Below are 13,991 nucleotides of genomic sequence, written 5' to 3' on the forward strand. Positions count from 1 at the left end.
CCTATTAGAAAAATAAATACCAACACAGGTGGGGAAACAAAGAATTCAAGCGTTACTCGTTTGTTTCATCAATAGGTCAGTGCATCGACCTGTAGATTAAGTTGTCCTGGCCCTGTAACTCGATATCCTCGTGGTTAGCTCTGCTGGTGGAGCCAATGACCCGAAACGGCGTTGGAGCAAGTTTCCACCTCCGGAGCGTCAACTGTTTCTTTCTGACGAACCGCATACACTTCCTTTGTACCTAATGTTACAATTAGATGTGTCATGGTTCTCAACTTTCCATTTGAGGAACCCTATGGAACGGGAAGTCACCTTTCTGAGCACTTTGAATCGCCATTGAAATTTCTTGATGCAGCTCTTGGAGACCGCGAACACCAGCTGCTTACACTGGACAAGTTCAGAAGCGCGCAGTGTGATGCTTGCGTGGTTTGTTCAGGTTATGTTGCTACATGCGTGACAGTTCCTTAAGTTTCAAGAGAACAGTTAAGGGTCTCGACGACAGAGATAAGCAACTGCCTTTTTTTCTTATATATCTAGTAGTTTATGCACTTACTCTAATCTAATAGCATATTAGTGTGTATCTTTACACATGGTACATCTTGTTGAACGCATATATCTTATGTATTTAAAATTACACTGTGACAACTTGATCATTGATAATGTACCGTAAATAATATTAGCAATTGATCGGTATTTGAAAACTTTTTCGGGTGATACTTATGGCAGTAAACACGGACCTGGACATGTAGCGTGTTAGCGAGCGGCACCGGTCCTCTGGCCTTCCCCATAAGACTTGCGATGTCCGAATTCTACACAATCAACAAATTATTACGCTACCATTCAACATAGCCCATGCAACTGAGCCCAGACTTCTGTGCACTGAGTGTGGCGAAGCATTGTCTAGCGAACTACCACCGCCGTCTAATTTCTGGCAGTACGGTACGTGGCAGAATTATTTGGAAACAGTGATGCTTTTAGTAGCATATATCGCCAGTACCATAATGTGATATGTAAAGGTGCATGAGCAGCTGGCTCACGGGCTGCATAATTTGTTCATGCCGTCGCGAACACTGTACACTACACTACACTACACTACACTACACTACAGGTTTACGCTGGTGAAAATATGGACAAACACAGTGAAAAGACAAATAAGAGAAGGAGATCCTCTTGTATACGCTCGAATTAGAACTGCACTGTGCCGCCAAAAATATGTGTTATGAAAGCGTAAGAACAAGTCTTAAAGCCGAAGCTTTCTTTGCCCCTCTTCCTTCGACATTCGTCCTCCTCCTCCTGCTGCTGCAGCTGTCACAACGTGAGCTAATCGGCCGCCGCCTGGCCGATTAGCTCACATGCAGGACAACACTCCCATCTTTACTACCTCTACAGATTGGCTGGCCTTGTTTTCTGCGGAAATACACCGTGATACAAGAAATGCTGCCTAAATATTCTCACTGCAACAAATATGCGTCATCAAAAGCAGAAATCCTTGATTAAAGCAAGCCTTTCTTGCCTACTTTCGCGCGGTTTGGCGCGTCTGCTTGGTCCGGGTCTCTTGCCGAGTAAAGTGCAGTTTACTGTTGCACTATCTCCAGGATCGGCCCAATTCAGTGGGCGTGCCAACCCTGGATACAGTGTCGTAGCGAAGTGGGCAGATCCCGGAGACCGCATAATGCGCGGTCACGTGGGTCACGTGTTGGGGTTCTCCGCGTCTCACCATCTTGCCTGCCAGACATGTAATCGCTATGGTGAAAGATAGAGAGAGCGAGAGAGAGAGAGACTCTTTATCAGAAAAACAGATTTTTGCCGGTGCGTATGCAACCGCTGGCATGCTACTCTGTATAGGGATGGGGAATGGAATTAAAATATTCCAAAGAGTGAAAAATAATGAAATGCGAAAGTTGACCTAATACTAATATTTACAGGTGAGATGGCGGATGAATTTAGACTCCTATATGAAATGGTGAATTTTTAAAGCTTTCCGATTAGACCAATCTTTTACAGGTATTTGAACAATACATTAAAAACCCACCGCTATATTGAAGGGCCAGACATTGGACCTAAGATGCTGGGTAACGTTAACGGATCGTGGTAAATCATGTCCATTTGGTGCAAACCGCTGTGCAGAATATAATCACTTGCATAGCCTTTAATTGGCCATCTCACGTAAGCTTCGCTTCTCATATAGATTCCAACATGTAGGTCGGAAACTGGAAGCACCTGGGAAATATTCTCAGATAAGATATTCCTGCCTGATTCTGCCATGTTACAGTGGATATGCTAGTTACGCGGCGACCTTCGAAACATAGTGGGTAGGGGACCTGGGCAAAAAGTATATTTTAATGCGAGAGCATTACATGTCCCATGAAGCGGAAAATCCGGCGTTAGCATCCGATTGTACTAAAGCTCACATGACCAAGTGATGACATCACGTTTTAATGTAAATGAAAACCGACCTGGCCCACACACACACACACACAAAAAGACTTTACCATTGACTTCACCCACGTTCAAAACCAACCTGGCCCACTACCAAAATTGAGTTGGTCCACCCCCAAAATTTGGTTGGCCCAGCACCCCAAAAATTGACCTTGCCCAATACGGAAATTGAGTTGACCCACGTTAAAAACCAACCTGGCCCACTCCCACAATTGACTTCGCCCTCCCCCAAAATTTGGGTGGCCCACCCTCAAAATTGACTTTGCACTATTCGAGCACATGACCCAGGGATCACACCATCGGCCATAGTGACATGACCAAGTAAGAACCGTAAGTTGCAAGGTCACACTACTTGTACAATACTGCCAGCTGCCTTTTGGCAGCCAGGGCAGAAGTGATGACGTCATATGACAATGTCACATGACATGGACATCGAAATAGTATGCACGTCGATATAGTCGACACGCCAGAATGCTTTCGCATTAAATGCACGTAGTGCCCCTGTAACTTTTTTTTAATAGCAGTACTATAATAATCACGCTTCGCATATCGGCCCTTGAAGTGTGCGGGTAATTCAATGCATTTCCTTCTCTATTGTTTAACGAGACTGGCTTCTCCTGTAATCCTTTCTAGTAGGAGCCCATCAGCAAATAAGCCTTATAATAAACGTTGGACTCACAAATAAATTTTCTTGGACTTCTTTGTGTTGCGAGCATAAATATCTGCGCAGCTCCACTTCCCCCTTAATACCGCTTAGCTCGACACGTTACAATGTTTCTTCTTTAAACAATAAGCTCGAAGTTCGTCACTATTGAGTTTTCAGAAGAAGCACTCTGACAGTGCCAGTTTCAGCGCAGTGAACGTGTGCAACGTTTTCTTTAGGTGTAACCTTCACAACGACCACACCAAGGAAAACATGCTACGCTCGTTTTGCTGTCGCCAAGGGCTATTCAATGCGGCAGTGCAAACAAGGATGCATTCAGGCGAGTTCCAGGACAACTTCTCGTCGTCACTTCCTTGCAGTGATTTCACGGAAATCTTACGGAAAGCTGGACACAGACGTTTAACAATCATGACAAGAGCAACAAATCCAATGGCAACTAAAGATAGTCCTCCATGTTTCCGTCCAAATAAATGAGCATCGTCAATGCGCCACTTTTATACGACTCCTTTATTGGCTGGCCGTTGAGCGCCGGCAATACCGTAACCACATCCGAACAGCGTGTCGATTGCACGCTTATTTATCAAAAAATAAATAAATAAAAATACAGCGGTCAGAAAACACACCAGCGTTTACCACGCTGACCACATCATCATATATGGCGGGCCCTAAGGATTTGTCTCTTTACGTCGAATTGTAGAGAAAGATACAGTTTGTGCACAACCAAACAAAGAGCATAGGTGAAGATGGATGCTGTGTTTAAAGGAGCGCTCGAATGAATACACTTGTCACGCTCTTGTGTAATAATTTCTGCGAGGTCTTACTTTTTTTCTGACGAACTATAGTTCTCACAACAGTTTCTCAGCCAAGTAAACTTTTCGGCGAAGTTTGGTCACTGAAGTTGGGAGCCCATTTCGTCTTCCACACTTTCGCGCTCGACAAGCACGTGACTCCTGACCCGCGCAACACGCACGAAGGCTAAAAAGGGAAATTCCCTACGATGTCCGACCGCCTCCACTTCGGTGCGCACGAAATTGGCTCAGCGTCCTTCACCACAAAAGAGAGCCACCCCAGCGTGCCGTCTCCATAACGATGTTAATTTGACCTTGGCGTTGCGTGCACTTTATTGAAAAGCAATCTTGCCTTCTTTTCTCTCATTTTCCTTCACGGGACTCACGAGCTCCGAAATGTTCCTCCAGAGACACACGCATGAGTATGCAACTTCGAGCTGATTTACGGCTCTCAGGCGATGCAACGTTACCAAGGCAAGTAGGGTCACACTTTGGATTTCTAAAACAACTCACTCTTGCCAATGGCAGCACTTGCGACACCTGTCCAGGAGTCAAATGCGCAATTGCTTACCTAAAAAGAACATTACGTCATCATTCGCTGATACCAATCGCTTGTATAGTGGCGAATAGAACGGAACAAGCCTCGAAGGACTGAAATAAATAAATGCCCTAAACTTCTCATGCGTTCTTTACGAATTATCTTATATACAAAATGTCCCAAATTATCTGAGCTACCTGAAAACCGTGAGCAGTTTCAATCATATCATGTGGTTATTCACCCAGAAGGCAGTGAATGCACTTGTGTGCTTCTTGAAAACGACAGGCTTGTGGTAGAACCCTTCACCGCGTGGTGCCGTGCGCGCACATGTACACTTTTATCGCCTTCTTCTCTCTTTCTCCTTTCGATTCCGCGGTTCCCCTTTCCCAGTGTAGGATAGCCAAACAGATGCTTTTCTGGTTAACATTCCTGTGTTCTGTGCTTCTTTTCTCTCCCTCTCTCTCTCCGACATACCACCATTGAAGACATGCTCTCATAAGATGTGCTGATAAAATCAGCACACGCTGTACACGCTCTTCATCAGTTTTAATTAACCGTAGAGCAGAGATATGGGAATTTATAGCTAGATCGTAATAAATTTCCGCGTAGTGAGACGACCCTGTGAATGTCAGGTCCCAACCTTGTGAATTCAGCCCAAGGCTATAGCTGATGCCATGCCATTTTTTTGATACCGTTGCACACGATAACAGTGAGGAAGATTGTTCCGTAAACATTCAGTGGCGATTTAGCGGTAAAAGCGAGAAAAATGCGTCAGCAATACGTCGCACCTCGTTGAGGCCCTGGATCCATGATTTAAACCGCGTTCATTGCAAAGTGTTGTTCAGGAGCTCACTAGACACACTTCCCGCGTCTTCGAGGAGCGAAGTGCAACTGCTGCTTGTCAGAAGCGACCTGTGCAACTGTCATAAGACCATAGTGCAACTGTCAGTTGCACTATTATATATATATATATATATATATATATATATATATATATATATATATATATATATATATATATATATATATATATATATATATATATGTGTGTGTGTGTGTGTGTGTGTGTGTGTGTGTGTGTGTGCGCACAATGGTCACTCAAATGATGCCATCGTCTTCGTTATTGGTCGGGTCGTCAGTGTTTTCTACTCCTTTCCCTTTCTGCGTTTCAGTTGTTGCAGATGATATGTACGGCACATTGTAGAAATAACCAGCGCAGCACATACGCGATGATGATGATCACATATACAGGCGAAGAGGAGTATAGGCAAAAGAGTAAGGATGATGATGATAATATACAGATGAGGAATATGTGCGTGATAAACGCCCACAATATATATCTCAAAGAATATAAGCACGTAAGAAAAATAACCGGACATTACTGATGTTCCGACCAGGGTCCACCCTTCATCACCCTTGATGACGGCCGGACCCCTGCGGCAACGTCAATTAAGTCCTGCTATTTTCCCTATACGTGCTTCCATTCTTGGAACTATTTCTGTGCCGGATCCTGGGATTCTAGGCTTCGCTGATATATATATATATATATATATATATATATATATATATATATATATAATGAACGAGCAGAAAGGAAACCGAGGCGCCCGATATTTGTGAAACATATCATAGGAAGCCAACAAACAATGACACCAACGACAACGTAGGGAAAATCATTTGAAGTTCTTAATTGAATAAAATAAACGGAAATTAAAGTAGATGAAAAAACAACTGGCCGCAGGTGGGATAGGAACCCACGTCGAAGCATTACGCGTGCGATGCTCCTGCCAATTGAGCTACCGTGGTGCCGTTTTCCAATCCGCTTTCTGGAGTATTTATGTCTGTCTACTAGAACTAACCCTGGGGTGCTATGCAGGATGCGCCGAGTTTCTCGTTCACCCGAGTTTTACCCGAGTTTGCTCGATGGCAGTCAGTGAACGGAGATAGCAAGGAACGTGCAATAACAGCAGGCAAAAAGAAATGTTGAGATAAAGCCGCGTATGACAACATGAGCGCACCCTGCGCGGCACAGTGCTGCCGGGCTTCAAGCACAGAGGACTGCGCAACAAAACGCGCCAGCGCCGCGTATTGTTGTCAACGTATTATCGCAATTTAGCAATACCGTCACAGTCCCGCTGTCTGTCTGCACACTTGCCGTGAGCCGCTTGCCACGCCTTTCTCGGGCGCGTCAAGGGCGTGCCTCCTTTTTCGGGCATTATCTTTCTATCCTCCGTCGAATGCGAACAGGGCACATGCGGTGCATTCTTGCACCTATACTTTCCCTCAATCGAATACTTTGAAATACAACAAATAAAATAACCAACATTTTACTTCTTAAAGTATCGGTTTTTTGTTTTGAATGCTGTAAATTTGTGATGACCAACGGACATATAATGAATTATTAAATTTTGTACTTTTTTGCCGCGAGTGGCGACAGTGAGGCGAAAGCTTACAAGCGGATACATTCTAGAGGGTCACACGCACGAGGGAGTTCATGCGGTGAGCAGTCACCAGGGGCGCTGCAGTGCTATGTTCAATAAAGTCAGTCATGACAACGATCTGCCCATTCCCTGTCTAATAGGGGAATGGCAACGCAGCGCTGCGGCATGGCTGTTCACCGCAGGTGCTTCACTGCGGTGGCTATTAAGGCCGCCGCTTTACCAACTGAAACGACACTTTAGCCATAGAGACAGGAGCAACGGCTGTCGCTGCAAAATGGCTGTGTGGTATCCTGGGTCCGTAGTGACGCAGCACAATGAAAATGCACCAGTTTATCTGCGTGCGCGAAGTCTCCGCGATGCATTGCGAACACGAGCGTGCTGCCCAGCGACACAGTTCGTCGCTTGTCACCGCTTGCCCATTGAAGGTGCCTTCGTGCGCATGTGCGCAGAATTTAAGTGTGTTGTCCACTCCAATGTGCTTGCCGATTGCCTCTGCTGCTGAGCTAAGAGCGATCGCAGATGGATATCGTAACGACAGCGCAGCAATCGCATTTTGGTGGATGAGGGCTCTTGTGTGCAGTTAGGAAATTAGACTTCGAACGCAGGAAGGCGTTGCAATTGTTTAGTGTGCCGTGCTTGTGATGACAAAATGCCATTGCACTGGGTGTGTTTGCGCTGACCGCTGACCGTGTTTGCTGCACTATATCACTGACAGAGCAGCCATCTCAAATGACAGCTGCGATACGTAGTCGTTGGAAAACACTACGCACTGCTCAAGATCGTCGTCCACCACGGCGCATCGACGCCTTGCAAGCAGCTACAGTGACGTGCGGATAATTATTTGCTGTGCGCTACGTAGCCACAACGCAGGCAATGAACCGTGTTGTGGGGTCATCACAGCCCAAGAAGACATATGCATAAGGCAGCGAAAGTCGACGGTTTTTTTTATATAGTGGTGCTGAGTACATCACCGATGACAGTGCGTTGAGCGTGTTTTATTTCGCCGGTCAAGATTGTTAATGCCTCTCAGTTCCGCACCACGTCGCTGTTGTCGAAAAATAAGTTGGGCGTGGCCCAACCGTGGTGGGCGCGCACAAGAGTTACATGCTTCGCTCGGGGCGTGACCTATGGTTTTGATTGACACGCGAACTCGGGCCAAACTCGTACATCGCGAAACCCCCCTCGAGTTAAACTCGGGAGCATGGCGGCGGCAGCAGCAGCCTGTGTCATCGCATCCAGCGGCGGCAAGCGTCAATATGACCATCTGGACCCGTTCAGCTACATGACCGACGTAGAGTTTCAGCGTCGTTTTTGCCTTTCCAAAACGTCAGTGCGCTGGCTGTGTGACGAGTTAGGCGAGCGCCCTTGTCTGCGGAGACTGCGTGGCGGGAAAATTGTGCTTTCCGAGCACAGACTGATGTGACTAGGCTGCGGAGGAAAAGTTCTTGCGATCGCTTCGGCTCTCTCCTGTTTCAAGCGCTGCTCGTCCACCGCGCCCTAGCCCCAGGCCAGGTCCGGCGTCGTCATCGGAGTACTGGGGCACCTATGAGCACCTGGGGTTCAACCCGGGCCAACCAACCTGCGTAGGCGAAGTGGTCACATTATATTGGAAGACTCAGAATGGAAGCCGGGCTGCCTTCCGATGCAACAGGTGCCGAAATCAGTTTTCGCAGTTACACGGTAAAGCTGCACTGCACGGTCAGAGAGGCGAAGGACGTTACTTCGCCAACACGGACCGCCTCGGCCATCCGAACGACCACCTCTCCAGGCGGCAAATGATTTGGCTCACGTACTGCGTGAGCAAAAGCGTAGACATATGGCTGTTGAAGGAGATGACCGGCGACTTGTTTCCTCTATAGGAGCACACCATCGCCGACAGGACGAACTACCCCCGTAAGGTCGCGAGGGACGAGCTGCTGGCGCGACCTCCATTTGGTACCCCGGGTAGATAGCGCAAATTGATGAGTGCCTTCTTCGCGGCGAGAAAAAGTATACAATCGAGGCCGCCTAATGACGGGCGACAACTTTCCGCCAGCCGCCAAAATTACGGTGGTGTTAAAGTTGGGGGCCCATGGGTCTTCGGCATGTTCTGCGCGACCAGAGGGGTGTTGCGACTTTCAAAGTCTACCGACGAAAGGCGGCGACGCTAGGCGCCATTATTGCAGCCAATGTTCAACCGGGGACCATTATTCATAGTGACGAATTGGCCGCATACAAATGTATCCCAAATTTAGTGGATGCTAACGGGGCTATGCCTCAATCCGCATTGGTAGACAGTCAACCAAAGCGTGCACTTTGTGGACCCCATCACGGGCGTTCACACGCAAAAAAAGAAAGATATTGTCAAAAAGTGGAGCGCTCCCTCGTCAGCGATGGGTACAGGGTAACTGCACCGATGCTGGAGTCCCACCTGGGATGCATGTGGTGGCAGTCAACATCCACGTGCGCTGCAAATACCCTTTCGTGCGTTTGTTAGAAGCCACGGATCGCTCGGGCTAGCCACTACAAAGACTCTTTCCTGCGGTTGTTAGAAGCCATCGCTCGACGCTTGCCAGTATGGAGGTGTATCGCAAAGTAAAAGAAAATAAAGCGTAGTTTTCTGACCCTTGTATGTGTGGTTTCCGGCATTCCTGTGTGCTTACACGGTAAGCGCGCGGCAAACCACTTATGCGCTAGCCGACGCTCACTTCGTCTTGTAGCTGGATGCGCGCGCTACTCGCAGCTTTTCTTTAGCGCGAGCAACGAGCGATCTGTTAAAAGCCCAGTGTGAAAACCAGGCGCACACCAATCTCTGCTCGGAAATGGGAGCGCAAGCACGTAGCGAGCCGCACCAATCCAATCTAGAGCAAAGGAGCAACGAGCGATCTGTTGGAAACCCAGTGAGAAAAGCAAGCGCACACCAATCGGTGCTCGGAAGTGCTAGAGCAAGCACGTATCGAGCCGTGCCAATCGAATCCCGAAAAAAAAGAGGGGGGCGAGCGTCCTCTCGTGGCATAACGCGAAACGTATTTAAATACAAATTAGTCTAATACACATTCCGTGTACATCGTGGAAACATTAAAATGCTTACAACCCACGTTAATGTGACTAATATTATTGTACTAAATGAATTTATTTTACAACTTGCTTGTGCCTGTATTGCACTTGGTGGAACGACAAACAAGTGAAAGAAGGCACGACCATGCACCGACCGTATGATCACGTGAGCCCCAGTTTGTCGACCGCCCATATGGCAACGCCCAAGGGATAATAGCCACCCAGAGTGAATCTAGATAAACCAATGAAATTGGAGGTGTGCCGATGGACAAACTTCGTCTTGTTACCATTTGTTCTTTGATCTTGGGGCGTCGCCAGAGCTCGTGAAGATCCCGAGTTTCGCCAAACTCGGGGCATCCTGCATAGCACCCCTGGGCGTGTTAACCAGCGTCGCCACTCACAACCATGACCGTGGATGTAGAACATCCTACCTACCGCAGGCGTCACGTAGTACGTAAACTTTTTGCGTGAAGGCAACTGGTCAATAAACCAACACATGCTATCCGTATTATAATATGCAACACATATTATGAATACCAAGGACTACAGAAAAAAATGCGATCGCCACCTAGAGAACATCATGTTTTACGAACAGGAAGACACAAACCTCACTTCAGCATTTAAATAAGTCGTTGGGAGGACCCTCAGTGACCTTCTAAAAGAAAGCAAGACCAGTGATGCCGTTTCCAAATTCCTGCTTCCTCTAAGCCCTACCCCAGGCAGGTTATATGGTCTACCAAAAATACACAAAGAAAATACTGATCATTTTCCAATCCCGGATGGTTCCAATCCCATTGTCTCAGAGATTGTAACCGTAACATAAAAAATTCGAGTTACATAGATCGCCTAATTAGAGCAATTCCGGCTTCATTCGCTTCTCACAAGACATCACTCACTTTCTATCCGAAATAATTGGCCTTCGTATCCCCACAAGCAGCCTCTTAGTGACCCTGGACCTTGTATCGCTGTATACAAATATACCACACTCGATGGCATGCGCGCAATTGTACATGCGTTTTCAGAGTCGTTGTTTGAGAAACACATTGACTGTCACTAACATCAAACAAATATTAAATTTGGTATTAGAGCTAAATAATCTTAAATTTAATGGAGAGCACTTCGTGCAACTCAACGGCAATCAATGGGCACTAAAATAGGTCCCAATTACGCCAACATTTTCATGGGCATATTGGAAAAAGAGTTTCTTGAGAGCTGCGTGCTAAAACCAATGTTTTACAAAAGGTTCATACACGACCTATCCTAATCGGGACCCTTGGCGACGAAGAGCAATTGAAGTTCATTTCTCATTTCAGTGCACTCCATCCAACCATCTGCTTCTCCCATACATATTCGACTTCCGCAATCACCTTTCTGGATGTTAGAGTAAGTGTGCACAAGAACAAGCTTGTCACATCAGTTTACAGAAAACCAACCGATAAGCACAAATACTTACATATTCATAGCAGCCATTTAAAACATTATAAAACAGCAATCCCGTACAGCCAAGCTCATCGTTTCAAGCTTATATGCACTAAAAAAAGAGGGCTTACATCGAACTGTGAACAAATCCGTAACGACTTACTACGCCATGCAGCCTCTGCTATCAGCGATGCGATTCAAATAGCAGACAACATTGATCGTCAAGTACTCATTAATTGCAAACCAGCTCCCCCATATTCACGGAATAAGCTTATTCTCAGGTATTATAATGAACTCCTAACATAAATCGTATCCTCCGGAAACATCATACCATACCCTTACAGAGCAAGAAAATGCGCCAAATTGTTCGTGAACCTCCGCGGGTAATGTACAGACGGGCCACCAGCCTCAGACATGTTTTCACTTCCTCCAAAAATAACTCAGCGAACTTCAAAGGCTGCCCTGCATGCGGAAAACTTCGATGCAAGCTCTGCCCCGTGATGAGTACCACTAATGTTGCCAAGAGCACCGCGTCTTCATTTTCATTCGAAATCCAAAGGGATTACAACTGCGGCACTTCTAACATTGTACATTTCCTCGAATGCACCATTTGCCGCACACAATATGTCGGACAAACGGAAACGCCTTTTAGGCTACGCTTTAATAATCACAAATCACATGTAAAATCTATACCGCAGCTCCGCCGCTCCAAATATGTGAACACACTAGGCCACCCTTCCGAAAACTTAAGGCCACTATTTCGAAATCATGATTTTCCACTTACTACTACAGAGAAGCTTGCGAGTCATTTCTAGTATGCAAGTTCAGCACACTTTCTAGGGAAATTAATCAAAGCATAGGTAGGCTGACGTGCATGCCCAACTAGCAAGAGACATGTTTCCAAAATTGCTGACATATATGGTGCACCAATGAATATTTTTCCTGTCTGTTTTACGCGTTTACTAACGGTCATATATAGTATATAATATATAGCATGTTTATGAACCTGTATGTATATTTCCTACTTGCGCCTGCAAATTTCCTAACTTCATCACCCCACCTAGTTTTCTGCCGTCCTCGGCAGGAGTATATGGAGATCACAGGGAGAGACCTTCGTCCGGCAGTGGACATAAATATAGGCTGATGATGATGATGACGATGAATATTTCCGCATCATTTATCAGAGATGCTACTCGCTGTTCTGTGATGCTGACGTTCATTACTTCACTTTGTGATACCATTTTTCATTTTTAATTTTATTTTTCATATACGCATAGACATTGTATAAAAAAGTTGGCAGATCACACGCCCTGTGGGAATCAATGTTATGCGAAGCAGTGTGCGGGGAGCCTACCAAGTTAACGAAACGACCATGAGAGCACAGCCGTAGGATAGCAGTAGGTGGCTCTTTCATCACCTACATGACACGCATGTCATGACATTCAGGTCAATGTCATAGGCCTCAGGAGTCCCTTTAGCTACACCTAAGAGACCTCAATGCGAAAGCCTTAGTCATGCTCATGACTTTGACTTCGACCTTCAACCTTTAGCCTTTTCCGTCACTTAGTACCACATCCGTACCCATTCGGTTGGTTTTTGAGTGTTTTATTTTTTCGCTGAGTCATTCTCATTTTTGCTCAGTCATGGTCATGACTATGACTTCTACCACAATCATTTAGTGTTTCCTTCACTTAGTGCCCACGTCCGAACCCACTTCAGTGGTTTTTGAGTATTAATATTTTTTCGCTGAGTCATCGTCATTTTTGCGGAGTCATGCCTATGATTATGACTTCTACCATCTTCCATTAGTGTTTCCCTCACTTAGTGCCCCGTCCGAACCCATTCCAGGGGTATTTGAGTTTTAATATTTTTTTTCGCTGAGTCATTGTCATTTTTGCTCAGTCATGGTCATGACTATGACTTCTACCATCATTCTTTAGTGTTTCCTTCACTTTGTACCCTCGTCAGAACTCATTTCAGTGGCTTTTGAGTGTTAATCTTTTTTCGCTGAATCATTGTCATTTATGCTGAGTCATGCTTATGACTATGATTTCTACCAGCATTCATTAGTGTTTCCTTCACTTAGTACCCACCTTCCGAACCCATTTTAGTAATTTTTGAGTGTTACTCGTTTTTTGCTGGGTCACTGTCATGACCTACATGACACGCATGTCATGACATTTATGTCATGACCTATCACTTATGTTCGTCATATACTCTTGTCATAGTATGCCAATTTTGGTACATGCCAAGTTAACGAAACGACCATGAGAGCACCAAGACATAGGCGCCTATATAGATAGATAGATAGATAGATAGATAGATAGATAGATAGATAGATAGATAGATAGATAGATAGATAGATAGATAGATAGATAGATAGATAGATAGATAGATAGATAGATAGATAGATAGATACTGTCGAAGTGGCAAATGTTCGCCAAGAAATGCTTCGCGTTTAAAACAGTTTACCTGCAATCACAAAAGATGCCACCTGTGCAAAGAATGCAATGGAATGCAGTTCGCGGAACTCAGAGGTTAGTGGAGGACACAGTATGGATGTCATATAACCAGGTGGCGGTGTAGTGACCACCTTCCTGGTTTCACAAAAGTTGCAATAACTTTAAACAATGAGCAAGGTAAACATTCTTATGGCAGCTGCGACC

At 45.7% G+C, this 13,991-nt stretch overlaps 1 protein-coding gene across 1 annotated transcript in view; it reads right to left on the reverse strand.

Moving 5' to 3' along the window:
- The window catches only part of LOC119449697 (toll-like receptor 2 type-2), a 63,060-nt gene that overhangs the window by 8,409 nt on the left and 40,660 nt on the right, over nt 1-13,991 (reverse strand). The gene's annotated exons all lie outside the window — the stretch shown is intronic.

The sequence above is a fragment of the Dermacentor silvarum genome, chromosome 4 (assembly GCF_013339745.2).
Source record: "Dermacentor silvarum isolate Dsil-2018 chromosome 4, BIME_Dsil_1.4, whole genome shotgun sequence".
Classification (NCBI taxonomy): domain Eukaryota; kingdom Metazoa; phylum Arthropoda; class Arachnida; order Ixodida; family Ixodidae; genus Dermacentor; species Dermacentor silvarum.